This window comes from Lissotriton helveticus, chromosome 2_1 (genome assembly GCF_964261635.1).
Source record: "Lissotriton helveticus chromosome 2_1, aLisHel1.1, whole genome shotgun sequence".
Classification (NCBI taxonomy): Eukaryota; Metazoa; Chordata; class Amphibia; order Caudata; family Salamandridae; genus Lissotriton; species Lissotriton helveticus.
In genome coordinates, this window is record NC_136059.1 from 428,360,268 (window position 1) to 428,388,143 (window position 27,876).

A 27,876-nucleotide genomic window follows, 5' to 3' on the forward strand; every position below is an offset into this window, starting at 1 on the left:
AGTATGGCACACCTGAAGCCATCTTCATTGGAATAAACTGGTAACACTTAAAACATTTAATTTGCAAAGGATCAAAATGAAGGGGTTCGTTTTGCCATAGAAATTATGATTAGTGCTGCAAAAAGAAAAATTAGGACACATTTTGACTTCTCCAATCCTGTTCTATTTCATTAAAAAATTCTGACATGCAGACATAAACATGCACTTGTAATACCAGCAGCAGACTTCCCTGGTGAGCAGTAGCTTTACTATGGTGATCTAATGAGCAACTAGAGTGCTAACATTCAGAATTTATGGCAAATGTGCGACACATCTGAATGCCTTCTTGATGGAATCAAAGTAAAAACTGAAAGTATTTCCTAATGAGGAGACTGCAGTAAATGAGGAAATTAGGAAACTTCATAACAAATAAGTCTCCCAAGATGGCCACCAGAGACAAAAGAGGCCCAATGAAGCACAAATATCACCCAGATGTATCCCACATGTAGCCCAATGACAGAATGGCTAAAACATTTTATGTGTATTTGCAGCTTTATATAGTGCACACTTGTCAGGTAATGGAGTGCTTTACATGAGCATTGGTTACATCACACAAGAACAAATTCATTTTGGTTTTAGACAATGATAAGATTAAGTGATTTGACCAGAAAGACAGAATGTCTAGCTGAAGCAGAAACTCCAACCTGGTTCCCCTGTTACAAAGTCTGCAGGTCTGGAAGTACCACCACATCCTCTCCCCTAACTGCAGCATTTAATCAAGTGGTCAACTGGATAAAAAAACATAAAGATAACTAATAATTTAAAAGTGCTTTGTCGCTATTTGAAAACTCAGAAAATATGTCCTCATTTTAGTTTTTTAGAGTACTAACCGTAATTTTGATGCAAATAAGACCCTCTCACATATGTAATTTCTAAAGGAAATGCTCTAGGTATTACAGTTTTGATTACATCAAGATGACGTCAGGCGTTCTACACTTTTGTAATAAATTTAGAATGTTAGCAATCTAGATGTTCATTAGGATACTGTAGAGAGGCAGAGGCCAGGGCCATGGACTATGAAAATTGAAGGCAGATAGGAGGGTGCAGAAGCAACACTTTTACCACTCTGGGCAGGCAGGAAGGGCAGTGGCAGCACAACAGACTATGGGGGGCAGTTGAAAGGGGGCCAGTGGCAACAAACCAACAATACAGGACTGGCAAGAGAGGCTGTGTCAATATAATAGACCATTGTGGGCAGAAGGAAGAGGCAGTGGTAGTACAACCATACATGCCAACAGGCCCGATTCAGCCAGGAAACGTCCAATGTTTTTAAGCCCAAATTGGCTTTATTTGATCTGTCTCCTGTCATTAATATCCTCTTTTTCAATGTGAGTCAAAGGGGAAAATCAATACCCCATTTTTCCAAAATCTCCCTCTTACCAAGTTCAAAATGTTAGCAAGTATGGTACATTGGATCATAGAAGGGAGGAGGAATTGGGGTAGGGACATGGATTCGTATAACAGAGTACAGGAGGGGCATGGAGAGGTACACCAAACTGACCTTACAGGGCAGGCATCAGGGTTTGCAGCAGCACAATACACCACACAGGGCATGCGGAACTGGAGTGCAGCACAACAATCCATAGAAATCAATAGGGAGAGGACACAACCATGCACATGGACAACAGAGAACAGAGGAAAAAGAGGCAATGGTAGCTATCTGACCATAATGGACAGACAGGAGAGAAAGCTGCAGCATCACCGACCATAAAGGGCAGGAGGGACGGATCAAGGGAATTACAATGGAACCGATAAGCCGGGAGGGAGGAAATAGGGGTCTGCACATGGAAACAGAGGACTGGGCGCAAGGGGCAGGGCAGGAGCAGCAATATGACCATGGAGGTCAGACAGGAGACCAATAGTGAGACTATAATTGCATACATACAGACCATGGAGGAAAGGTGGGTGGGGGTAAGGGGCAGCTAGCTGGCCACACAGGGAAGGTGTGAGGGGCTGTGGCAGCACAGAAGACCATGCATGGCAAGCGGGAGGGTTAGTGGCAGCACAATGGCTAGATGGGCAAGAAGGAGGGTGCAGGGGCATGCACAAAGGACCATGGAGGATAGAAGGGAGGGTCAGGACCTGGGCACGGACAAGAGAGTTCAGGGGAAGGGGCCTCACAACAGACCACGCGGGGCAGGCAGGGGGAGCAGTTGCAGCTCACAGACCAGGGAGGGCAGAAGGGTGTGGCAGTAAAATAGACCATGGAGGACAGGAGGAAGGGGATAGGGGCATGGAATGTGGACAGGCAGGGTGGAGGTGGCCGCAACATGTTACAGTCATCTGACAATGCTAGGCAGGTGGGAGGGTAGTGGCAGCTCAACAGAAGACTCAGAGTAGATAGTAGTGGCAGGTCCCTGGAAAATGGTGGGCAAAAAGGATGGAGCAGGGGCATGCACATAGACATCAGAGGGCAGGGGGAAGGAGAATAGGGGTAGCAAGCTAAGCACACAGGCTAAGCAGGAGGTCAATGATGGGGTGTAGAATTGGGCAACGGAGGGCAGGAGGAGTGTACTGGTACATCAGGGAGGAGGCTAGTCCATGGATTCAGACAACAGAGGATAGGGAGGAGATGGGTGGGCCAGCAAGCTAACTGTTCTTTGAAGGCGGGAAGGCCAGTGGCAGAACAACGTCCACACCGTGCTGTAATAAGTGAGCAGGGACATTGACTTGGACAATGTATGGCTAGGAGGAGGGAAGGCAGGAGCAGCAAGCTTGGGTGGGGGCAGCACAATGCCAGGCCCTGCTTCTAACCCCCAACCATCCATTGTGATATGCATCTTACTTAACGTTAAAAAAACTAGAAATTTGCTGAAAAAAACAAAGATTACAGGGATGGTATAGTTAGACTCAGATTTCACTCACACACAACCAGTGAAATTCAGCAGTTATAGTTACCTGAGATAACTATAACTTATGCCCCTGGAATGTACTGCTAATGACCTCAGAGATTACATCATTCATGAAATGGTCAGTTACATCACTCATGGCATCTCAAATGAGCTGTGAATGGATTGGAACTATAATCGCTAGAACTTTATTTAGGGATAGTGTGTGTATCTTTTCATTCGTGTAAGAACCATTATAATACGCAACGTGTCCTGATTAATATGGCCGATAGCCTTTCACATTAAAGTAATGTGTAGAACATTGGTTATGTTGATGTTTGCAATCCTAAGTATGTTTATTATGAATAAGTCACGTTGATGAACATACAGGTATTGCGTCACGGGGCAAGATATGCTGAAATGACATTGTGTGCATATTAACACTTGTTTTCTTTTTTTTATTGTATTAATTCCTGAATTTTCACATCGTGACCAGGTCAATATGGCCACCAGCTTTTTGGATTAAAGTAATATGTAGTCCTTTGTTAATGTTGGCAACTTTAGGCATTTGTACATTTAAATAAGGATGCTACAATGACTTCTTGTATCGTTATCAAGGTTCTGACAAGCCGAAACACATGGGTCAGGACCTTTGCAGATTAAGGGGCATATTATCAAGGGGGTTTATCTCCGCTTTTTTGGCTTTAAAAGCCAAGAAAGCGGAGATAAAATGATCTCCCTATTACTTAGCTGTCGCTAACACCAGTTAGCGACAGCTAGTAGGAGATAGCGACCATCTTGGGCCCCGCTTTGCATGTCAGTGATATTTATCACTAATGACATGCAAAGTGGGCGTGCCAAGATGTTAGCGACTGGAAACAGTCGCTAACATCGCTATCTCCTATTACCAACTTTTGGAGATATTCGCGCTAAGCGCAAATATCTCCAAAAGCTAACACCTGCCCTGAGCAGTTCTTAGCCATGTTATCCAATGGGAGGTGGATAACATGGCTAAGAGCATTAGCTCGGTAATGCATGAATATCGCTGACTTTTCACCGATATTCATGCATTGCGGCCGTTTTTTATCACATTTGCGATAAACCTTGGTAATACCAAGGTTTATCTGCGATAAAAATCGCCACAGCTCAGCGGTAAAATGTTGTCTCTAACCAAGCAAAAAATTATCGCTATTGCTTGGTAATATGCCCCTAAATTCTTCCAAACTACAACCTGAGTGCTGATTCCTTCCTTGTAAGTGTGAGAGGAGATTAAATACATATATATAAAATTCACTGAAAAAATCACAAGTTTCAGGGACATTATAGTTAGAAATTAGCATTTAAAAAACCTCAGAAATTCACTGAAAAAAACACAGGTTTCATGGACATCCTAGTTAGTTGGACATTTCACTTCACTGATGACATCACTGATGACATCTCAAATTACATCACTGATGACATCATCCACGTGATCATCTGATGCACCTCCTCCCACCCTAAAATACAGACTACCATTCTCGAAAACCATAGACACACCAATACTAGTACAGCTACAATATTCTGTGCACTATGCATGCAGACCTCTAACCAGCTAAATACTATTGATACGCTCTTCTAAATACCCAGTTAGTACCTATGCAGTCTCGGAATCCTTCTGTCTGTCCCATGCACTTCTGCATTCACCCTTCCAGCACTATCTATGTATCCTATCACTCCACCAATACCTAAGCACTTATAAATTCACTATACACTCTGTTTGTAATACTGTAATTATTCTAGTTACTAGCCATGAACTTATGGAATGGCCTAGCTACTAACACAAGTACAGCTATAATATTTTGTGCACTATACAAGCAGACCTCTAACTAGCTACATACTATTGATACACTCTTCTAAATACCCAGTTAGTACTCTTGCAGTGTAGGATTCGTCCAGTCTGTCCCATGCACTTCTTTAATCACTTATCTACCTCTATCTACTTATCCTATCACTCCACCAATATGTAAGCACTTTTAAATTAAGTGTTCACTCTGTTTGCAGCACTGTCATCATTCCAGTAACTAGTGGTATTCTTATAAAATGTCCTAGGCACCAACACAAGTACACATAAAATATTCTGTGCATAATCCCTACAAATCTCTAAGCAGATACATACTATTGGTCCACTCCAATAAATACTGAAGTAGTACCCATGCAGTGTAGGATACCTCCTGTCAGTCTCATGCAATTCTTCAATCACCTATCCAGCACTATGTTGTATCAGTCTGCCAATACCTAAGCACTTATGGGGCATATTTACAAGCACCCTGTGCCACCAGTAAGTCACTTTTTGTAACGTAGTGATGGTGCCAGGCACTCCTTCATATATACAAGGAGAGTAAATACGACCCCTTCATACACAGAACTTTGCGTTGAAGGGGCGTTCCATAGGTGTTGCTGTGGGTGTTCCCAAGCAACAACATTAGAACAAGACAAATCTCCAGATTTATGAGAAATTGTGAATCTGGAGATGTGTGTGAATGCTGTGCCATCCTAGAGATGGTGTAACAAGGCGCAATGAGGAGATTTGTTTTCATTTCTCCTCATTTTTTCCTCTTTCAATGCATGCTGCATTCCAAGCATACATTGAAAGAGGAAAATGCCTTTACCGATTGTTTTTGTGCAGGAAGGTGTCCCTTCCTGCACAAAAACATTGTCTGCACAATACAGACATCCTTGCACCATGGTGCAAGGGTGCCCGTGTCACCGCATGGCTGCAGTTTGTCAAGCAGTGCAGAGGGAAGCACAGAGTTGCAACATATTCATGTACATATGTCACATCCCTGTGCTTCGGAAGTGCCACAGTGCAGTGCAGCTAAAGAGCTTGCAGTGTCACGCTGCAGTACTTTTTCATGAATCTTCACCTATAAATTCACCATACACTACTAATTCATTCTTTCAGTCAATCATGCTATACATATATTCAACCAAACTTTCACACATTACCTTGCAATTATAGTTCTTTCTTTAATCAGATAAAGTAGTTTTGATTAGAACTGTTTTCTTCTTTTTTTCTTTTGTATTAGATTTTTTGAAATTTGATTTGGTGTTTTATTTCAAAAAATGAACCAAAAAAAGAACGAATGGAACAGGAAACTTTTGGAATTACTTATCACTCCAAAAACAACAAAAAAATAATTAACAACGATGGTTGCGTTTCGCAGCACAAACTGCATCCACCGACTGCTCACCGCGGCATATAAGTTTCTTACACATCACGCAGTGTTGCTCGAGAAAGGCGAATTCTGGCCTAATGTCCATTGCAGGTGTTCCTGAGGATGCTCCAGACGTACTTGCCACAGCAGGTGAGGGGTTCAAAGCAGCTCGCCTAATTTCCTCCCGAGCAAGATTGAGAGGATGTGTGGTCTGGAGATGGTTGTACATAGAAGCAGTGCCACAAGAGTATTTTTTTTCACTGCCTCTTGACAGGATTCGGTCACAAATTTTGCACGTCACCTATCTCGCATTTACTTTCTTCTCTTCGGGTGGAAAAGTAAAGAATTTCCACACCACAGATTCCGGCCTCTGTGGACGTGGTGCCTCCTGCAAGAATTCTTCTTCAGAAGATAATTGCTCCTGCTGCTTCTGCTGTCCAGATGCCATTTTGTTTGATATTGTTTGAAAAACACCAAAAAAACAAGTAAAAAGCGTTCTTATAGGAAAAGAGATGTCTCTCTAAAAATGCTCCAACAAGAATGATTAAAATGGGTGGGGTCCTTCAATAGTTACAGTGGCAAATGTTATGAACCAATGAAATCTTTTTTTTAGGTCACATGGGATCCGCACACTCTGCGCTCATGAAGCACTCACCCGACGCAACTTCGCGACAATATAGGTAAAAATAATATAAGTTTATCATAAGTACAAATATATTATTTTTATGAATATCTTAGATAATCTATTGCCCTAATATGTATATAAAAGATACATACGTATCACCCAGTGTGCCCCAGCACGTATATGACTTCACATGGGACCTGCCACCGCGCAAGCATCGTATACCGTAATGCGCATGCGTTGCGAATGTGTGGGAGCAGGAGTTGCGGACTGGTCGCATACTAATCACGCACATCACGTAATATTAAATGTATATGATGTAACTGAAAAACACGCAGCCGTCGCACACCATACATGGATCCTTCACAACTTTTCTAAAATGGCAGCTAGATGTGTACGCTTTGGGTACGTTTGGTTGGAAAACTTTGGGTGGAAAAAAAAAAATATTAGAAATATATTAAAAGAAAAAAATAATACAAAAAACTAAACAATATTTCAGTTTGAATTTTTCTGAAAAATCTTTTTTTGCAATTTTCAGAAAAATATATAATGTCATCAGTGATGTCATCAGAGATGTCACTGACCATGTCATGAATGATGTAATATGTGACATCATCAGCAGTGCATTGCGGGAGCGCGAGTTATAGTTAGCAGAACTAACTATAACAGAGGAATTTCTATGGTTTTGTATGAGTGAAATGTCCAGCTAACTATAACACCCCTGAAACCTATGGTTTTTTCTGTGAATATATATATATATATATATATATATATATATATATATATATATATATATATATCCACCACACTTTCTCCGATCGTGAGCCCTGACCTCTTACAGGGTGGCCTCGGCGTGCGGGGACCGGAGTGCCTCGCTTAACATCCAACCAAATCCTCCCTTTGAAGCACAAAAGAAGAGCGCCGTGCACCAGACTTGGAAAACAGGAGCTTTATTTTGAATACACCAGCATGCCAGCAGATAGGTTCCTTACGCGTTTCAGCTAATGAAGCCTTGATCACAGGTGAGCCTCTGGATAATTTGCGGGCGTGGCCTTGATGCAGCGCCCTTTAACCAAGACTGCAACGTCACTTTGCAGTCCTGTAGTACTTCAACATCCATGATGCACTAAGTAAGTCTTTTCATGTAGCGAAAAAGTCAGCAATTACATTTTCCAAAGTGTTCATATATTTCAGGGAAATTGCAGACTATGCACTCGTAATATTCTCAGTTTACACGTGCACCTTAACTGGCCCAAATTATCTTGCTGCCAAAGTCATGCCATGTTTCAGCGCCTGCATTCGAAAATCTGTAACGAACAGACCCGTGTCTGCTTGTATCCCCTTGCTCTGCTGCACCTTTCCTTTTATCGGCTGAAACTTTTCATACCTTCAACTGTGGTGACTCACGCAGGCGGGTCAGGTTCTTCACTATTAAATCCACCACACTTTCTCCGATCATGAGCCCCGACCTCTTACAGGGTGGCCTCGGCGCGCGGGGACCGGAGTGCCTCGCTTAACAGCCAACCAAATCCTCCCTTTGAAGCACAAAAGAAGAGCGCCGTGCACCAGACTTGGAAAACAGGAGCTTTATTTTGAATACACCAGCATGGCAGCAGATAGGTTCCTTACGCGTTTCAGCTAATGAAGTCTTGATCACAGGTGAGCCTCTGGATAATTTGCAGGCGTGGCCTTGATGCAGCGCCCTTTAACCAAGACTGCAACTTCACTTTGCAGTCCTGAAGTACTTCAACATCATGATGCACTAAGTAAGTATTCGTGTAATGCAGCAACCACACAGAGTCACACACTGAGTCACAGATCCACTCAGAGACTTGTGCACCCACTCAGAGACCCACTCAGATGCTCATGTACCCACTCATAGGCCCACTCATATTCTCATGCACCCATTCACTCACCCACTCAGAAATGTATGCACCCATTCACAAACCCACTAAGACACTCACACACCCACTCATTTATCTACTCAGAAGCTCATGCTTCCACTGACAGACCTACTCAGACACTCACACATCCATTCAAAGACCCAATCATATTCTCATGCACCTACTCACAGATATAATTCATGTACTAATGCATCCACTCACAAACCTAATCAGAGACTTACACACCCACTGACAGACCCACTCATATTCTCATGCACCCACTCACAGAGCCACTCAGATACTTGCACACCCACTCACAGATCCACTCAGACACTCATGCCTGCATTCACAGACCCACTCAGACACTTATACACCCACTTACAGAGCCACTCAGACAATCATGCACCCACTCACTCACCTAGTGAGAGGCTCTTGCAGGAACTCACAAACCCACTCAGACATTCACAAACACCCTCACAGACCCACACAGAGACTCTTGCACATATTCCCAGACCCTCTTAGAGACTCATGCACCCCATCATTTATCCACTCAGAAGCTCATTCACTCACTGACAGACCTACTCAAATGTGTATGCACTCACTCACTGAGCCAATGAAATGTATATGCCCTCACTCATAGACCTACTCGAAGAATCATGCACCCACTCTCAGACACAGTCAGAAACTCATGCACCCACTCATATACCCACTCTCACTTACGCACCCACTCACTTACCCAATCAACGAGTTATGCACCCACTTCCAAATCCCCTCAGGGAATCACAAACTCACTCCAAAACATAATAAGTGAATTATGCACCCACTCACAGACCCACTCAGACACTCACACACCCACTCATATTTGCATGCACCTACTCACAAATATATTCAGATACTAATGCATCCAGTCACAAACCCACTCAGAGATTTACACACCCACTCACAGAGTCACTCTGATACTTGCACACCCAACAACAGACTCAATCAGACAGTTATGCACTGAGTCTCTCTCCCACTTAGAAGCTTCTTCCCCTACTCAGACACTCATGCCTACATTCACAGATCCACTCAGACACTTATATACCCACTCACAGAGCCAGTCAGACAATCTTGCACCCCCTCAAAGAGCTACTCAGAAAATCCTGCACCCACTCACTCACCCAGTTCAAGCAGCCACTCACAGACCCACCCTGACATTTACAAACACCCTCACAGACCCACACAGAGACTCACACACATATTCACAGACCCTCTTAGAGACTCATGCTCCCAGTCACAGATCCACTCAGACACTCACACATCCACTCACAGGACCACTCATATTCCCATGCACACCCTCACAGACTTACTCAGACATTTATTCACCCACTCACAGACCCACTCATACTTGTGTGCACCCACTCATTGACCTACTCAAAGACTCACACACCCACTCACAGAACCATTCAGTAACTCATGCACCCTCTCACAGACCCACTCTCACTTACACACCCACTCACTTACCCATTCAGAGTCACGTACCCACTCACAGACCCCCTCAGGGACTCACGCACTCCTTCCAAAACATAACCAAAAACTCACATACTCACTCACAGACCCACTCATATTTTCATGCTCCTACTCACAGATGCACTCAGGTTCTAAAGCATCCAGTCACAAACCCACTCAGAGACTAATGCACCCAATCAATCAATCAATCAGGGAGTTTAAAGCACGCTACTTACCTGTGAGGGTCTCAAGGCGCTAGGGGTGCAGCTCCAATTCAGGCAAAAAGCCATGTCTTGAGGCTCTTCTTGAAGTTGTGCAGAGTAGGGGAGTGTTTGATGTTGTATGGGAGTTTGTTCGAGGCTTTGGCTGAGATGTAGGAGAAGGCTCTCCCACCAATCTGGTTCTGCAGATGCGTGGGGTTTCTGCTAGGGTGAGGTCGGCAGAGTGGAGTTTCCTTACGGGTATGTGGTAGTAGACTCTTTTGTATGAGTTTGTCACAGACCCACTCATATTCTCCTGCACCCACTCACAGAGCCTCTCAGATATTTGCACACCCAACACAGACTCAATCAGTCATACACTCAGTCACTCTCTCACTTAGAAGCTCCTACACCAACTCACAGACCCTCTCAGACACTCATGCCTGCATTTACAGACCCACCCAGACACTTTTACACCCACTCAGAGAGCCACTCAGACAATCTTGTACCCACTCACTCACCCAGTGAGAAGCTCATGCAGCTACTCACAGACCCACTCAGTAATTTACAAACACCCTCACAGACCCACAAAGGGGTTCATGCACACACTCACAGACCCTCTTAGAGACTCATGCACCCACTCACAGGCCCTCTCAGATACTCATGCACCCACTCACTCATCCACTCAGACACTGATGCACTCTTCACAGACTCACTGAGACATTCATGCACCTACACACACACACTCAGAAAGTGACATTTTCACTCAGAGACCACTGAGAGACTTATGCACCCACTGACACACACACACTTAGACACTCACAATACTACTCACAGAACCATTGACATGTACATAGTGTCAGACTGAGAGTTATAAATCTTAAATGTGCTGTTGCACATTGATTTTTTGCTTTTGCTTTGTAGATTCAGAATGGAGTCGTGACTCTGAAATATTTTTTCAAAGGAAGTATTTTAAATGAAAATGAGCTACTGTTTGATAATAGGATGGCTCCTAGAAGAGCCCTTGGCTTTATTGTGTATAGATGAAAACTATACAAAAAACAGAATGCCGTCTTTCATTTTGTTATGGGAATATCCTGTTGCCTTTCTCAGAGAAATGTACTTCACCACGCTCTGCGGCGCGTTTTAAGTTGGGGTATTAAGTCCTCTTGTATCCTGAGGGTCCCTGGGGGCCAACTAGCCCACCAGGTACCTTCAGTAACCAAAACAGAGTTGCGTTGAGGAGAGGTGAAAAAAGGGGCGTGGCCTCGGACCACCTCTCAGCAACGCTTCTCTGTGGTGATTACTGGAGGTACCTGGTGGGCTAGTTGGCCCCCAGGGAGCCTCAGGATTCAAGGGGAATTAATCCCCCAACTTACAATCCAACAGGGGGTGTATTTGCACAGTGGTGAAGGGAAGGGGCGGGCCTGATGTGACAAGTGTGGACTTATCCAATCACTCCGCCAAAATCCAAGCACGTACTAATTCGCCATGCACTTCCCTTGCAGTACTCTAATCATCCAGTCAGTACCGATGCCCTCAGGCAATGACCCATGCACTAACTCATGCACTGCTACAATAACCTGAGTACTACCCATGCAGTCCAGCCATCGCCCTGTCACTACCCATGCACTCCTTCAAAAACCCAGAGAGCACCATGGGGCAGATTTATGAGGCCCTGGCGCCACGTTTACGCCGCTGTTGCGTCACGCAAGGCGGCGTAAACGTGTCGCATCCCTACGACCGATTTACAACGTGACGCATCTAGGCAGATGCGTCACGTTGTAAAGCCCTGCGCCGCTTGTGGGCGTTCCGGCGCAGGGTGGGCGTTCCGGGGCAGGTGCGCCTCGCAAAAGTGGCTGAGTGAAATCTATAAGATTTCACTCAGTCACTTTCAGCCCAATGCTGCGTCAAAACCCTGCGCCTGCTTGAAGCAGGCATAGGTCTTGACACAGCATTGCAAAGATGGGGCACCCCCGAGCCTTGCTGGAGCTGCGTCGCGCTTGCGACGCAACTCCAGCAATGCGCCACCTTAACGCCAAAGATCCGTCACGCATCTGTGCCGTTTTTGCCCCATGGTGCGCCACATTGTAAATGCGGCGCACCATGGGTGGCGGAGCAGCGGCGCAAGATAACTGGCGCATCCCTGGGGATGCGCCAGTTATCATAAATCTGCCCCCATGTACTTATCCAATCACTCCGCCAAATCCCAAGCACTTATAAATTCACAAAGCTCTCTCCTTTTAGTACTCTAATCATCCAGTCACTACCCATGTACTCATACAATGACCCAGGCACTAACACATGCACTGCTACAATCCCCTGAGCACTACTGATGCAGTCCAGCCATCTCCTTGTCACTTCACAATCACCCAGCCAGCACCATGTAACTATCCAATCACTCTGCCAAAACCTAAGCACTTATACATTCACCATGCACTCTCCTTGCAGTACTCTAATCATCCAGTCAGTAGTCATGTACTTATGCAATGGCCCAGATACCAGCACATGCACTGCTACAACCACCTGAGCACTACTGATGTAGTCCAGCTATCTCCTTGTCCTTACTAGTGATGCACTCCTCCAATCACCCAGCCAGTTCCATGTCCTTATCTCATCACAGCGCCAAAACACAAGCACTTATAAATTCACTATGCACACTCCTTGCAGTACTCTAATCATCTAGTCAGTACCCATGTACTCATGCAATGACCCAGGCACTAACACATGCACTGCTACAATCCCCTGAACACTAGTGATGCAGTCCAGCCATCTCCTTGTTAATACGCATGCACTCCTTCAGTCCCCCGTCCAGAACCATCTACCTATCCAATCACTCTGCCAAAGCCTAAGCACTTATTAATTCGCCATGCACTCTCCTTGCAGTACTCTAATCATCCAGTCAGTACCCATGCACTCATGCAATGACACATGCACTAACTCATGCACTGCTACAATAACCTGAGCACTACCCATGCAGTCCAGAGAGCACCATGTACTTATACAATCACTCCGCCAAATCCCAAGCACTTATAAATTCACAAAGCTCTCTCCTTGCAGTACTCTAATCATCCAGTCACTACCCATGTACTCATACAATGACCCATGCACTAACACATGCACTGCTACAGTCCCTTGAGCACTACTGATGCAGTCCAGCCATCTCCTTGTCACTACCCATGCACCCCTCCAATCACCCAGATAACACAATGTAACTATCCAATCACTCTGCCTAAACCTAAGCACCTATACATTCACCATGCACTCTCCTTGCAGTACTCTAATCATCCAGTCAGCACTCATGTACTTATGCAATGGCCAAGATACCAGCACATGCACTGCTACAACCACCTGATCACTACTGATGCAGTCCAGCCATCGCCCTGTCACGACCCATGCACTCCTTCAAACACCCAGAGAGCACCATGTACTTATCCAATCACTCCGCCAAATCCCAAGCACTTATAAATTCACAAAGCTCTCTCCTTGCAGTACTCTAATCATCCAGTCACTACCCATGTAATCATACAATGACCCAGGCACTAACACATGCACTGCTACAATCCCCTGAGCACTACTGATGCAGTCCAGCCATCTCCTTGTCACTACCCATGCACTCCTCCAATCACCCAGATAGCACAATGTAACTATCCAATCACTCTGCCTAAACCTAAGCACTTATAAATTCACCATGCACTCTCCTTGCAGTACTCTAATCATCCAGTCCGTACTCATGTACTTATGCAATCGCCCAGATACCAACACATGCACAGCTACAACCACCTGAGCACTACTGATGCAGTCCAGCTACATTTATTGGTCAATTCTAATATCATATGTTCCTTTAATGTCCTATATTGTATTTATTCATGTCTGATTAGTTTTTTACAATTTGTCTAAAAGTAAATGCAATCGAATGTACCAGATTCATAATGGCAGAATGTAAATAGATTTTTGTATGTTTTCTTGTCAACTGTTGTAGAAGTCTCACTGTATAAAGGTACATATGTGTTTAGTGTTTGTTATGTAGTTCTATTTCACACAGGTGTACTATGATGTAACTAAAATGTATAGATTGAGTTAATTGTAATTGTAAATATTTTTTGTTTCATTTTACAATAGGGCAGTACAAATATAAATCTAACAGTCCTGAAGATGGTCTCAAAGATATATACATAGGAGACCGAAACGTCGACCTTCGCCCTTATCCTACTCAATTGACAATAGTTTGAAATAGGATAGGTCAGAACAGGACCTACAGAGTATCAGATTGATACATCATTGCTTTTCCTGTAGGCCTGTTGATATATTTGTATTATAAAGTCTGTATGCCTTTCAATTTTGCTTTTGATACATTCAAAATTTTCATATACACCTTGTTTGATGTTGTTTCTGTATGTTATTTCATGTTTTTTGTATAAATAATTGATTTTGGTTTTGACTAAAATCATACAATTATTGATTAACTCTGTTTTTAGGACCATTGATTTGTCCTTCTGTGATTTTGTTAAATTAATGAGAAAAATTTCACAAACTAATTCCCTTGAAGGCATCCTTTACCCTTTCATGTATTTACCCAAGCCCTCAAGGGTATATTGGGTCGCTCACTGTTGAATACCTTATCTCATCACAGCGCCAAAACACAAGCACTTATAAATTCACCATGCGCACTCCTTGCAGTACTCTAATCATCCAGTCAGTACCCATGTACTCATGCAACGACCCAGGCACTAACACATGCACTGCTACAATCCCCTGAACACTACTGATGCAGTCCGGCCATCTCCTTGTTAATACACATATACTCCTTCAGTCACCCATCCAGAACCATGTACTTATCCAATCACTCCGCAAAACCCAAGTACTTATAAATTCATCATGCACTCTCCTTGCAGTACTCTAATCACCCAGTCAGTACCCGTGTACTTATGCAATGACCCAGGCACTAACACACGCACTGCTACAATTCCCTGAGCATTATTGATGCAGTCCAGCTATCTACTTGTCCCTACCCATGCACTCCTCCAATCACCCAGCCAGGTCCATGTCCTTATCTAATCACTGCGCCAAAACACAAGCACCTATAAATTTACCAAGCACTCTCCTTGCAGTACTCTAATCACCAGTCAGTACCCATGTACTCATGCAATGACCCAGGCACTAACACAGGCGCTGCTACAATCCCCTGAGCACTACTGATGAAGTCTAGCCATCTCCATGTCACTAGCCATGCACTCCTCCAATCATCCAGCTAGTGCCATGTACTTATCTAATCACTCAGCCAAAACGCAAGTACTTTTATATTCACCATGCACTCTCCTTGCAGTACTCTAATCATCCAGTCAGTACCCATGTACTTATGCAATGACCCAGGCACTAACACATGCACTGCTACAATTCCCTGAGCACTACTGATGCAGTCCAGCCATCTCCTTGTCACTACCCATGCACTCCTCCAATCACACAGCCAGTTCCATGTATTTATCTAATCACTCCGCCCAAACCCAAGCACCTATATATTCACCATGCACTCTCCTTGCAGTACTCTAATCATCCAGTCAGTACCCATGAACATTTGCAATGACCCAGGTAATAACACATGTACTGCTACAATCCCCTGCGCACTACTGATGCAGTCCAGCCATCTCTTTTTCACTACCCACGCATCCCTCCAATCACCCAGCCAGTGCCATGTACTTATCTAATCACTCAGCCACAACGAAAGCACTTATAAATTCACTACCTATGTACTCATGCAATTACCCAGGCACTAACACATGCACTGCTACAATCCGCTGAGCACTACTGATGCAGTCCAGTCATCTCCTTTTCACTACACATGCACTCCACCAATCACCCAGCCAGTGCCATGTCCTTATCTAATCACTGCGCCAAAATACATGCACTTATAAATTCACAATGCGCTCTCCATGCAGTATTCTAATCATCCAGTCAGTACCTTTGTACTCATGCAATGGCCCAGGCACTAACAAATGCACTTCTACAATCCCCTGAGCAGTACTGATGCAGTCCAGCCATCTCCTTGTCACTACCCTTGCACTCCTCCAATCACCCAGCCAGCACCATGTACTTATCCAATCACTCCGCCAAACCCAAGCACTTATAAATTCACCAAGCACTCTCCTCGCAGAACTCTAATCACTCAGTCAGTATCCATGTACTCATGCAATGACCCAGGCACTAACTTATGACAAATACAGAGGAGGTCATGGTAATCACAGGGGTACCCCAACGCACAGTGTTACATAGTGTATGTAGGTGTTTTCACAGTATTCTAATTGTCTTTTAGCATAGCACTGGCTCTAGGCCTGGTTAGTCAGAGTCAGTTACCACCAGTACCCGTCAGCAAAATGTTGGGGGCACAGGAGGACTTTCTATTCCTCTGTTGGGTCTTTCTGCACATCTCTCGCTTCTTCCTGCACTTTTCTTAATTTTTCAGGACTTCTGTTGCCTCTTTCTTCATTTGTCTTGCTTCTTTCTGCTCTTTTCTTCCTCTTTCTACACATGCCCTACCTTTGTAGGCACAGTTAGAAATTAGCATTTAAAAAACCTTTGAAATTCACTGAACAAAACATAGGTTTCAGGGATGTTACAGTTAGTTGGACATTCCACTCGTACAAAACCAGAGAAATTCAGCTGTTGTAGTTAGTTCAGCTAACTATAACTCGCGCCCCCACAATGCACTGCTGAGGACAACACATATTACATCATTCATAACATGGTCAGTGACATCACTTATGACATCTCAAATGACATCCCTGATGACCTGACTGATTGTTGTATAGCATTTTAGGACCCTAGTGTAATTTTCCGGATTCATGCCCTTACATAGGTATAAATCACCTTGTCCTTACATAGGCATAGAAATCATCACCATATTTAGACATAGCTCATGCAGTCCAAATATGGCATGGCTACTTCCACTAGTTCCGAAAATCCACAACGATTTCTTGGAAAACTTGGCTTCAGCAGTTAGGGACTTCCCCTTGCTTGAATATTGATTTGTCCAAGAACTCATGGAGTTTTCAAAGAACCGAGACTCTTTGATGACGTTATTATGTCCACCTTTACATCAAACTTGGCACCTTCAAGGTATAAATATGCCCACACTTGTCCAAGCAAACACACGGTGGTTTGGAGCAGTACGACTATCTACTTGCCCGAAGCATCTCGCTACAGCAAGTGCCGAAGGAAGCCGACCCTCCAGCAGATGCACTGAGAGAGACGCTGTCTTTTCTCTTGCCAAGAAATCCAGCTCCAGTGTTTCCAAGCTCCCCTTGCGGGGTGTTGGGAAATCGAGTCCTGAGACTGACCTCCTTCATTCTGAACCACGGTAAGGAGCTGATTAGACCCTAAGAGAAATCTTGGATAGATTCTTGGCAAAAGAATAATAAATTATGCTACACCACACTTACTTCTCCCTCGTACTAGACTAAGGTTAGCTACATCGGGGTAGGCGTATTTTAGAAGCACTAGTTGAGTACTTTTTAGTCTTTATTTATTTATTTATGTAAGTATTTTATGGCTTAGAAACCATACCATGCTTTTACAGTATTATTTTATAATACTCTTCTTGCTGTATGCATTATACTTTACAGCCAGTATCGCAATTGTAGCAGTTCATTTCTTCTGCATGAGAAAGAAGACTGTTCAATAAATACTTTTATTGAAAACGCCCGTCTCTCTATTTCTCTACACCTCTAATGAAACGAAGCATGCACGAATGACTGAATAAAATATCGATCTTTTGTTTCCACGACTCCGAAGATCAGTTTTATCTTGGGGAAACAAAGTTGTCAGAAACTAATCCCTTCTTGTGAATTCGAGAAAGCTTCTGGTGACCTTCGAGCTAGCTGGCACTCACAATTAAGTCTAATATATTCAATAGAGACCTAATAGACATAAGTCCTACGTCACATCTATAAGATATAATAATACAATGCGCAGAGCCTATTTGGAATATAGGAAATACACTACATGGCGCCCAATATTTGGTAAGGCACTAATTTAAAGCTAAATTCTAGAGTAACTCAGTCGTGCTTTTTACAGAGACCCCTTTTCCCCGTAAACTACTTCAATAGACATCTGGAGTGGGTTAAAGGATAGAAAATCCGCCATAACTGAGTAGGACGAAAATCTTATGTATTATTTTTTGGTTTTGTTCAACGTTGAAGGATACAGTGTTTCAAAATATTGTGCCCCTTATCTTTGATTCCTTGAAACTTTCTCTGCAAACTTTCAGTCAACAAAAATGTTGAATAGTGATGAGGAAAATGGTGGAGATGCATTAATTGCAAACCAACCGGGTTTAAACCTTACAGTTTTCCAAGAAACCAATGCGGAAGCTATAATCATTCCGGAAAATGTACGGAAAACCATCGCTATAAAGCTTATACAAAATGGTCTATCACCAAGAGGTGGTAGGGTAATTTTTGTCATAGAAGCACATGAATATCGGCAGACAGAGTTATTCTATTCATGGATTATCTTCCCTGAAGCAAATCCAAGAGCACATGTGTTCCACTTCTACAAGATAGAGGAACCAGCAGCGGAATACGTTCCTTTTGAGGACATTGAAATTGCACTAACTTACCAAGAGCATCAGCTCTGGTTTAAAGGCGCCCTACAACATCAAAATCACATTACCTGGCTCGGTCCCCTAGGTAGAGTAGGAGCAACATGGCCGGTACTAGCCACCTATAAACCACATGCTGACATTGAAAGAATTTCAGATGTAGAACTGTTAGCTCAGCTAAAACAAAAACAATTAATTAAAATACATAGTAAGTATGGATGAAATTTGCGAATTCGCAGTCCGCGAATTCGCGCGAAATCGAATTCACAATCCGCAAATTTGTGCGAAATTTTTTGGGGGGGCGTGTTCGTGGGGTTTTTTGCGTATTCACGTACTGCTTGTAGCGCACCGACTGCGAAGTTACCCATGCGGTCGTACATGGGTGCGGCCATCTTGTGCGTGTTGCGTATTTCCGTTTCCGGGCGCTATTGGCAATCTAGCGTTGTGTGCGGCGGGCTATTACGAGCTCGCGTGTGTTTTTACGTGCTCGCGGGGGAAATATCACGCAAACGTACCCGAGCGGTCCTCAATGGGCGCGGCCATCTTGTTTTTCATTCATTGCTATGGTTCTGGACCTGGCTTTTCTATCCTCTTTTAATCTTTGCAATCCTTTGTTTCTTTGAACTTTTTTTGCTCTTTTTTGCTCATTATCTATCTCTCTATTTGTCTAGATCTATATTTTGTGTTTTTTTCATCTTTTTGTTACTTTAATACCTACATTTTTTGTTTAGCTCTCTCTTTTTTTTTCCCCTACTCTTTTCTTCTTTCGCCCAGGACCATGGCAAAGGGAGCCGGCAAGTCAAAGGGGAAGGGTCCTGCACCCCGTAGCCGGCTCCCTTGTGGGCGATTGAGGGGAGTGGATGTAGTGGCCAGGGAGGTTTTTACCACGGTGGAGGTGGCCGCCCTTATGTTTTTTGTTCTGCGCCACCTCCCTAAGACTGTGGCCGCAGGAGGCAGGCCAGGTCAAGGGTATGGCCTCCTGGAGCATCGCAGCGGTGGGATAAGGTGTGCCGGGCCATGCGGAGGGAGTCTGGGGTCCAGCGCACCTATGACCAAGCGACGCACCGGTGGGCCGACGTCATAGACAGGGAGCAGGACCTGCTCCACCTGCTAGGTGTGGAGATCCCTGGCCTTGGTGAGTATCTATTTAATAACTACGTTGTATTCTTCTGCTCTGTGTTATATTGCTAATATATGTTTTTCCCGAAGAGCAAGAATGTTGCCTATTCGATTACATTGCAGGTAAAATAGTGTTTAAATAGCTTCTGTGATTGCAGGTGCTCGCCTCCTCAGTGGCGTTGCTACTATACTTACTTGTTTGCAACTTTGTGCTCATTTGGCCTGAATATGTATGAGTGTAGTACTTTACAGAACTGCGTAATGCTAGAGGGACTAGAGACTCAAGTCTAGTCCTTCCTTTGTACTCCTGCTGCCACTAAGACGAAGAGATAGTAATGGATTGATAGGTTGAGTATATTATGACTTGTTATTAGTAGTAGGACATTTTTTAGTGCTCTGCAATCATGATGACGGACTGTGTCTGTCACGTCGCGTGCTGCTGTGTGCTGGCAGTCGTAGTAGAACCTTTTTGTTGTTGGTCTAGTTAGTGATTTACATAACTTTCCAAGTAGACGGTCTGCGAATCCAGCAATACTGTACTAGTATCCTCCTAGTTGACCAGATCAGATAGGTAAATACATGTAGTGCAATTGTTGCTAATTTGTTTCCCCAAGATAATTTTAGATTGTGGTCAAAGAAATCAAATATTTCCAAAAAACAATCATCCATGTTTGTGTTTATTTCATGATCATCAGCACCTCTCAGGGGCAAGAAGACAGCAACACCCCAGACTCCGGCGGAACAGAGTGGGCAGGAATGGTCCTCTGCAGGCTCTTCTGCTGGCCCCAGTAAGTTGTTCTGTTGTTAATATAATTATACTTCCCTAACTTTTACAGCTCCTATTCATTCCAAACTGTTTCCTAATTCTATTTTTTACAAAATAGTCTTTGATCTTCTTGTAGACTGTTTCTACTTTCTTATCCTGCCTCTCTACCATCACTCTCTGTGTTACTACTATTTACTATTATTTCTGAGTTGGTCTGTGTAGGTAGCTAAGCTTGCCCAGTCGGTAAATGGTGTTAAACAAAACTCTGATCCAGCAATAGCTCTAGAGGCACTCAGTGCTGTCCTCTGGGTTGCCCATGCTGTCTATTCCAGTCTTCTTAATGTTAGTGCTTTGACAATTTCCAACAGCAAAATGTCAATGTCCACCAAGAATAGGCTTGTAGTTGGCTTTTTGATTTGATAGTAGCACATACCATACTGCTAGTGTTTCAGGGACTATTCTGCACATACAGAAGTATGGACAAGAGAAATAGGACATTGTTGATGATAGGTGCAGTTCGACTTTCCACAAACCTCAGTTAGAAGTAACTGTGCGGGACTCGGGAGCCCTCACCTTGTTGGAACTTCAAGTCCTCCTGGTGGTGATGAGGAGTAGTTGGTTCTGTCTGTAATTATAAAAATGTTGCACGTTAAAGAGCAAGCATTCATCAGTTATGCCAAAAAGAGTTGCTTGTTTTGGCTAAGCATATAAGTTAACACCCTCCCCAAAACCGTGACTTCTTTTCAGTCCCAATAATTAAAAATTGTTTAACATTTTCTCTTCCATTACAAGACGAAGTAGGGGGTAGTGTATGGCATCTAAAAATATGACAAGTTTTTTCTAGGCGTCACAACATCAGATGCAGCACTTGCCACCACCAGTGCTGGGGCCAGCAGCGCAGAGGGGTCCACTCAAGCGGTGGATGTGGTGGCGCCACCAGAAAGAGCTGAGGGGGATGGCTCAGCAGCGGCGGACGGTGGTAAGTTATTATTATACTCCTTACTTATTGACATTTTAGAGTAGGCTCGCAAAGGAGTGTATGATGTACTGTACAGTAGACAGTACACTACTACAAGTACACTGTACTGTTAACTACATTTTTTTAGCCAATCACAGAGAAGACAGTCACCCTTGACTTAGCAATAGCATTAGCGGCGGTAGTTCTCGAGTAAGCAATGGCCCCCTCTATTTGACTTGAAATCAGCTGGGAAACTTTTATCGTGAAGCCAGTCATATCAGATGAACTTGAGGGATGTGATGAGCGAAAAGGGAAAGAACTTAGGGTCAATGGAAGGACGAGCGAGTCGTAACATTTATGACTAAAGAATGATACGTGTTTCTGAATGCAGGCAGAGGTGGCTGATAGGAAGGAATCAGATGCATGGCTGTTTGAAGCAAGGATGCTTGGAGGAGAAAGAAAAAATGACTGCCTGTGTGGGGCAATCAGAAAATTCATGTGTGGTGTGCATTGCAATATATCATTTTGGTGAAACTCAAATGCAAGTCAAGACGGTGGTTTACCAAATAAAATGAAAAGGGTGTTATTTGGTTGTTGAGAAAACGTAAAGTTATTACAGTTGAGACATTAAGAAGAATGATAGACGTTTACTTTGGAAGCCTGGACGGTATCTTCTTCCTCATACATAGCAGAGGTGTATGTGTAGAGCAGATGCTCAGTGCATGAAGAGTGTTACTTTGTTCGAACAGCATGTCAGTGCCAGAGTAGCAAAGCAGAGGAAATCCAAATACTACAGGTTGTGATTGTTCAGAAACTCTCCCTTGCCTAAAGTAACAGTACAGTAGTTTACTTTGCAAGCACAGCATATATTGTGTATGTATTGAATAGTTGACAATTATATCAAGTCAAGTCCCTTCCTCCAGCAATTATGGTTACCACACTCACTCCCTATGTTCATAAATTTCTTTCTGCTGTGTTAATCATGGGTGGACTATCGCTGTTGTTCACTCAATCTATCACAAAAAAGCACATAAAGTCATCCATCATATAAGCAAAGAGATCATGCGATCGGCTGGATACATGATCAGAAATGAATAATCTTCATTTTCCTTTTGTAGTACTGAAGGCCCAGGGGAGGCAGTGCAAAATATAAATTACATTGAGCAGTAGCCCTTGATGTAACCGATTATGGCCAGTGCCACCCCTATACAAAAGTAAGAGCTTCCCTATCCCCACCTGTATGTACTGCTTAAAGTAATGCATGCAAGTCTGCGTCATTATGGCTTGTGTCTCTTTTTCTTGGGTGCCAGCTGACTGAGCTGGCATTATGCCGGCTACCACAAGTTCACACACAAGTAATTTCTTTCGCAAAACTAGAGAAAAAAAGAAGAATACTGGTGTACTCTCTGACTATGTATTGAGTCCATAGTGCTGCCTGGTAGTAGAATTCCTGAAACTCCCACTGTTACAGGCCTACAAAGATGGCGGAAACATACATGCCAAAATGTTATACTGTGCTTGCAAAGTGCTAGTGTTACTGTGAGACAACTTTCTGTTGAATTATTTTGTGTTATTGTTAAAGAGTATTGGTTACATTATTTTTCTTTCTTTCTTCATATAGATGCTCCCAAAAAAGCTCACCAGAAGGGAGATGGCTGTCCGGGCCAGGGCCCGGAAGCTGGAGGCCATTCAGGTGGAATATTGCCGGCTGTGGGCTCGGGAACAGGAGGAGGGGGCGTCAACAACCTCCTCCAGTACTGCCCCCATGTCCAGCAGCCTCTAGCACGGCACCGTGCTCGGACAGCCCCCCGCCGCCGCTCAGCTGCAAGAACATCAGCAGCTGGCCCCCCTCAGAGCCTGGAAGGCAATCATGCGCCGCCTAAGCCTAAGATTGGACTACCTGGAGCGCAAGGTGGACGACCTTGAAAAACAGCTCCGGGACCTACGCAGGGAGTGGCGGGACCGCCTGTCCAAACACCGCCGGAAGTGACTGTGTCCCTTGCCCCTTTTTTGAGGACTGTTGTGGGGGTGGGAATCGGGAGATGGGGATTATTTGGGACTAGTGGACTATTTGAAATGGACAATTGTTTGGGTTAGGGAGAGGTGGGACTAGTTTATTTTTGTTAGGGGAAATATATTATTATTCTTTTTACATACTTCAACATAGTGTATGCATTGATCTTATTTTGTGGGTTGGTGACCGGGGGTTATGGCACGTTTGCTTTCATCAAACTTACCAGCATGAATTATCTAAAACGTCCAAAAATGTTCAAAAGTGCCACAAACCGCGTTAGTGAATTCAATTGGCCTACTAGTACTTTACTAGTACTACTGTCAGTCTCTCCTCCAAGTCCTAGCCCACTATTCTACCTCCCCAAAATGCTTATCGTCTTTGAGAATAGAGCTAGGCACAGCGCTGGCAGCATGGCAAATGGCGATTACGCCATCCCGGACCGAACTTCCGTTGTTGTGGTGTTAGTAGGAGTGGTACCACACTAGCAGTAGCAGCATATGAAAAACAAAGTAAACAAAGTAAAAAAATGAGACATGCTGATGATAAGTATGGGGAAAAAAGAATTGCATGGATAATTATGGCTACAACAAGAACAGTGACACAGCAACGTAACAACAAATCTTCTTGACATGTAGGAGGATGATGTTGACGATGGATCCAATCGATGGTGGGCATGAAATTCAGAATTTATTTAAAAATACTCATTGTTGTTTTTTTAACCAGAAATACAATATCCTAGGATTCATATAGCTGTCTTAAAATTGATTTGAGGAGGTTGCTTGCACCTTGTCCTCCCCAGCAAGTGTGTGGAATTATTGTTGTAATTTACTCAAACCTCAATGAAAACCACACAGCCCGGGGGAAGAGGGTTAGGGTTTGAAACTTGGATGGGAATGGGGTTTGTGGGGAACGTTTTGTGGAGAGAGGAAAAACAAACACAGCATGGACAAACAACAAATGAAGATAAACAAATCTTTGGATACGAAGCTATCCATAAATCTTTTAAGGGACATAAAGGAAGTGTATGCACTACTGCATGCATGAAGTTGTTTGCTAAATGGATAGGTTACTGAAAAGTAAGTAGTACTTTCTACAATGTACTAACTATGAAGAAACAATGTGACAGTACAGGGCTGCAGTAATTACGCAATTTCACTTGCCTATCTGCGCTCAGAGAGAAGAACCACTTAGTACATTAAATTAGTTTAAAAAATAGCAAAGAAAAAAGTATACGATGGCTGGAGGGATGAATTGAAGCAGAGAGCAAACAAATGCACAGAGTCACACTCATAGAAGTTCACAGCAATAACATTACTTAAAAGATAAGTAGAAATGAAGATGGATACTGTAACTGTATATTGTTGTAGTTGTCCTGTTGAATTTGGGAAGTTGCATGCATCCAGCCATTCCTCTTTTTCGCGTTACTCCTCCATTCCATCTGACGCTCCGTCGATCAATGTTGGGGACCAGAAGACACCTTGTCCACTGCCTGCCTAGCGGATGCTGAATTGCGGGTCGCTAATTGTAAGCCTGAGTTCATCCTTTTTGCCATTGCACAGGGTAAAAGCCGGCCTGTAATTGTTGATGGAAAAACAGGAAGTGATATTAAACCACCACGAAGAAAAAAATATAAGGTACGCTGTGTAGTGCAAAAATAACACTTTCAGTTTCAGAGTCGACAGGATTCCGAACGAGCAGTGATGGGGCGAGTGTGAGTGAAGCCGCGATCCAGTCACCGCGCTGCTACTGCATGACAGGAAATTCTCGATGATCGGCGATCATCGCACATCCAGCCTGACAGTGGGGAAGATGGCTGCGGATACACGAGACGGAGCTGCTACAAAGAACGGAGGCATTTTGACCGCATCCATATCCTTGAGGGCGAGAGCGGGGGCTAGTAGAGCTGGTCAGCCAAAGTTTATGCGAAGCCTCAGTTTTGAATTCTATCAAACAATTTCAGGAAGAGGTGCGATCAGACAGTTTTTCCGCAAAAACGGCGGCCAAATAACTACAAAATGGTATTAGAAAGCTTAACAAAGTGTGCACGGACATTGGCGACCGAGTGGTAATGGTAGAAGCCAGGACTGAAACTTTGGAGGCAGAAGCAGCAAAAACAAAAGATCAATTGAACTCCCATGAGGCTTGCTTAGTGGATGTAATGACTAAGCTGGAGGACCAAGAAAATAGGCAGCGCCGCAATAACCTCCGCCAATTCGGCATTCCAGAGAGAGACGAAGGGGAAGATCCCAGAGGGTTTATAATCAAACTGTTGCAAGCAGCCTTCTCCACCGAAACAGGCTGGAACTGGGACTTGGAAGTTCAAATGGCCCATCGCTTTCCCTTTAACATCAAGGCTAGACGGGGGGATAATCGTACTAATGATAAACCCAGGGTCTTTTTAGTCTTCTTTGGTAACTTTCTCCTGAGACAAATGATCTATTACAAAGCCAGGCCCAATGCACAAAGGGAGGCAAAGGGAGTCAAATTCTTCGCGAAACCCGACTTCTGCCACGCAACCGTAGAGCGCAGATGGTGGCTCCGCCAACTAATCACACCATTCCAGCAGAGAGGGGCGCAGGTTTACCTAATGAATCCGGCCAGGCTGAAAGTGCTGTATGAAGGGAAAACAAGAATTTTTCTATCAGAAGTTAGGGATGGCGAATATCTTAAAGAGATCACGGATCAAAGACGATGATTCTGACTATTCAATGTACTGAATGTATAACAGAGTTTTTCCGGGACTTCTGTTTTTTTTCACTGTTTTTTTTGTTGGGTGGCTCGGTGACTGGAGCTCACACTTGACTACCATCATTCAAGGTCATCTTAACTGCTCATTAATGTGGGGTTCTGGGGGGGCACCCAGAGAATGTAGTGAAATGGGTATGGGCACAAATAGGTAGGTCAAATATAGGCACAGAACTTATAAAATATCAAAAGGGGAAAAAAAAAGCTCAAAAGGGAGAACAAAGAGGGGAAATACTGGTGGAGGAAAAATTGCTAGCAAGGAATGACGGACTCAAATAAAATTAAAATTGTATCTGTAAATATCTGTGGGCTCAACGATGTGGCAAAAAGGCAGAAGGTAGTTCAAGGTTTGCGCTCACTTGATCCAGATCTAATTTGTCTCCAAGAGACGCATATTGAAGGGTCCAAGAAACAATTGCTGAATTCATTAGGATACAAAGTAGTTGGAGCCACAACACAGGGGGCAAGAGTGAAAGGGGTCGGGGTCTTAGCTAATCAGAGGTTGGCCTTACAGATAGTTAGGGTTAAGTCTGACACCCTTGGGAGATGGGTGATAGCGGGGTGCACAGTGTCAGCAAAAAGTTATTTCACACTATGCTCAATATACAGGAGTAATCAAGGGACAAGGCAGGGCTGCCCCTGCTCCCCACTGTTGTTCGCCCTTTTTATAAACCCACTTATCACCAAAATAGAAACGAATCCAGAGATTCCGGCAGACGTCAGGCATGGCATAAGCACTAAAATCATGGCTTATGCTGATGATTTAGCAATCATTACTGCGGATCCTAAAAATGCCATCGAAGCCTTGGAGTGGGAAGCTCAGCAATTTGGGACACTCTCAGTGTATGCTCTAAATAAAACCAAGACTCAGATAATACTGAATGATAAAATCACATGGTTGGATAGTCGAGTTACCCCTAAATATCTGGGTGTGACTATCAAGGCAAACATAAATTTAATAGTAGAAGAAAAACTGATCCCGCTATCGCTAGATACAAAGAAGGCACTTAAAAAAATTGATAACTTGCCTCTAACCATTATTGGACGGTGCAATATAGTCAAGATGACCAATTTCCCGAAGCTTTTATATTTCTTCAGGACGATCCCTCTGGAATTTAACAATAAAATCCTCCATCTATTTGAGCAAATCTTCAGTCAGTTTATATGGTCATACTGAAACATGAGAAGATCATACAAACTGCTCTCACTACCCAAGGAGAGAGGAGGATGGGCGCTGCCAAATCTTAAGTTATATTGCTGGGCAACTTTGTTGCAGTATAGTTCGTTGTTATTCCAGGATGATGTAGAAGATGAGTTGACAGGTTTACCGTCCCCCTATAAAGTTTTATTGGGGGAAGACTGCAGGGGGTGCCTCTGGAGGCAACTTGAATTCGGCTACTACAAGCGTGTCAGGTTTAAGACCA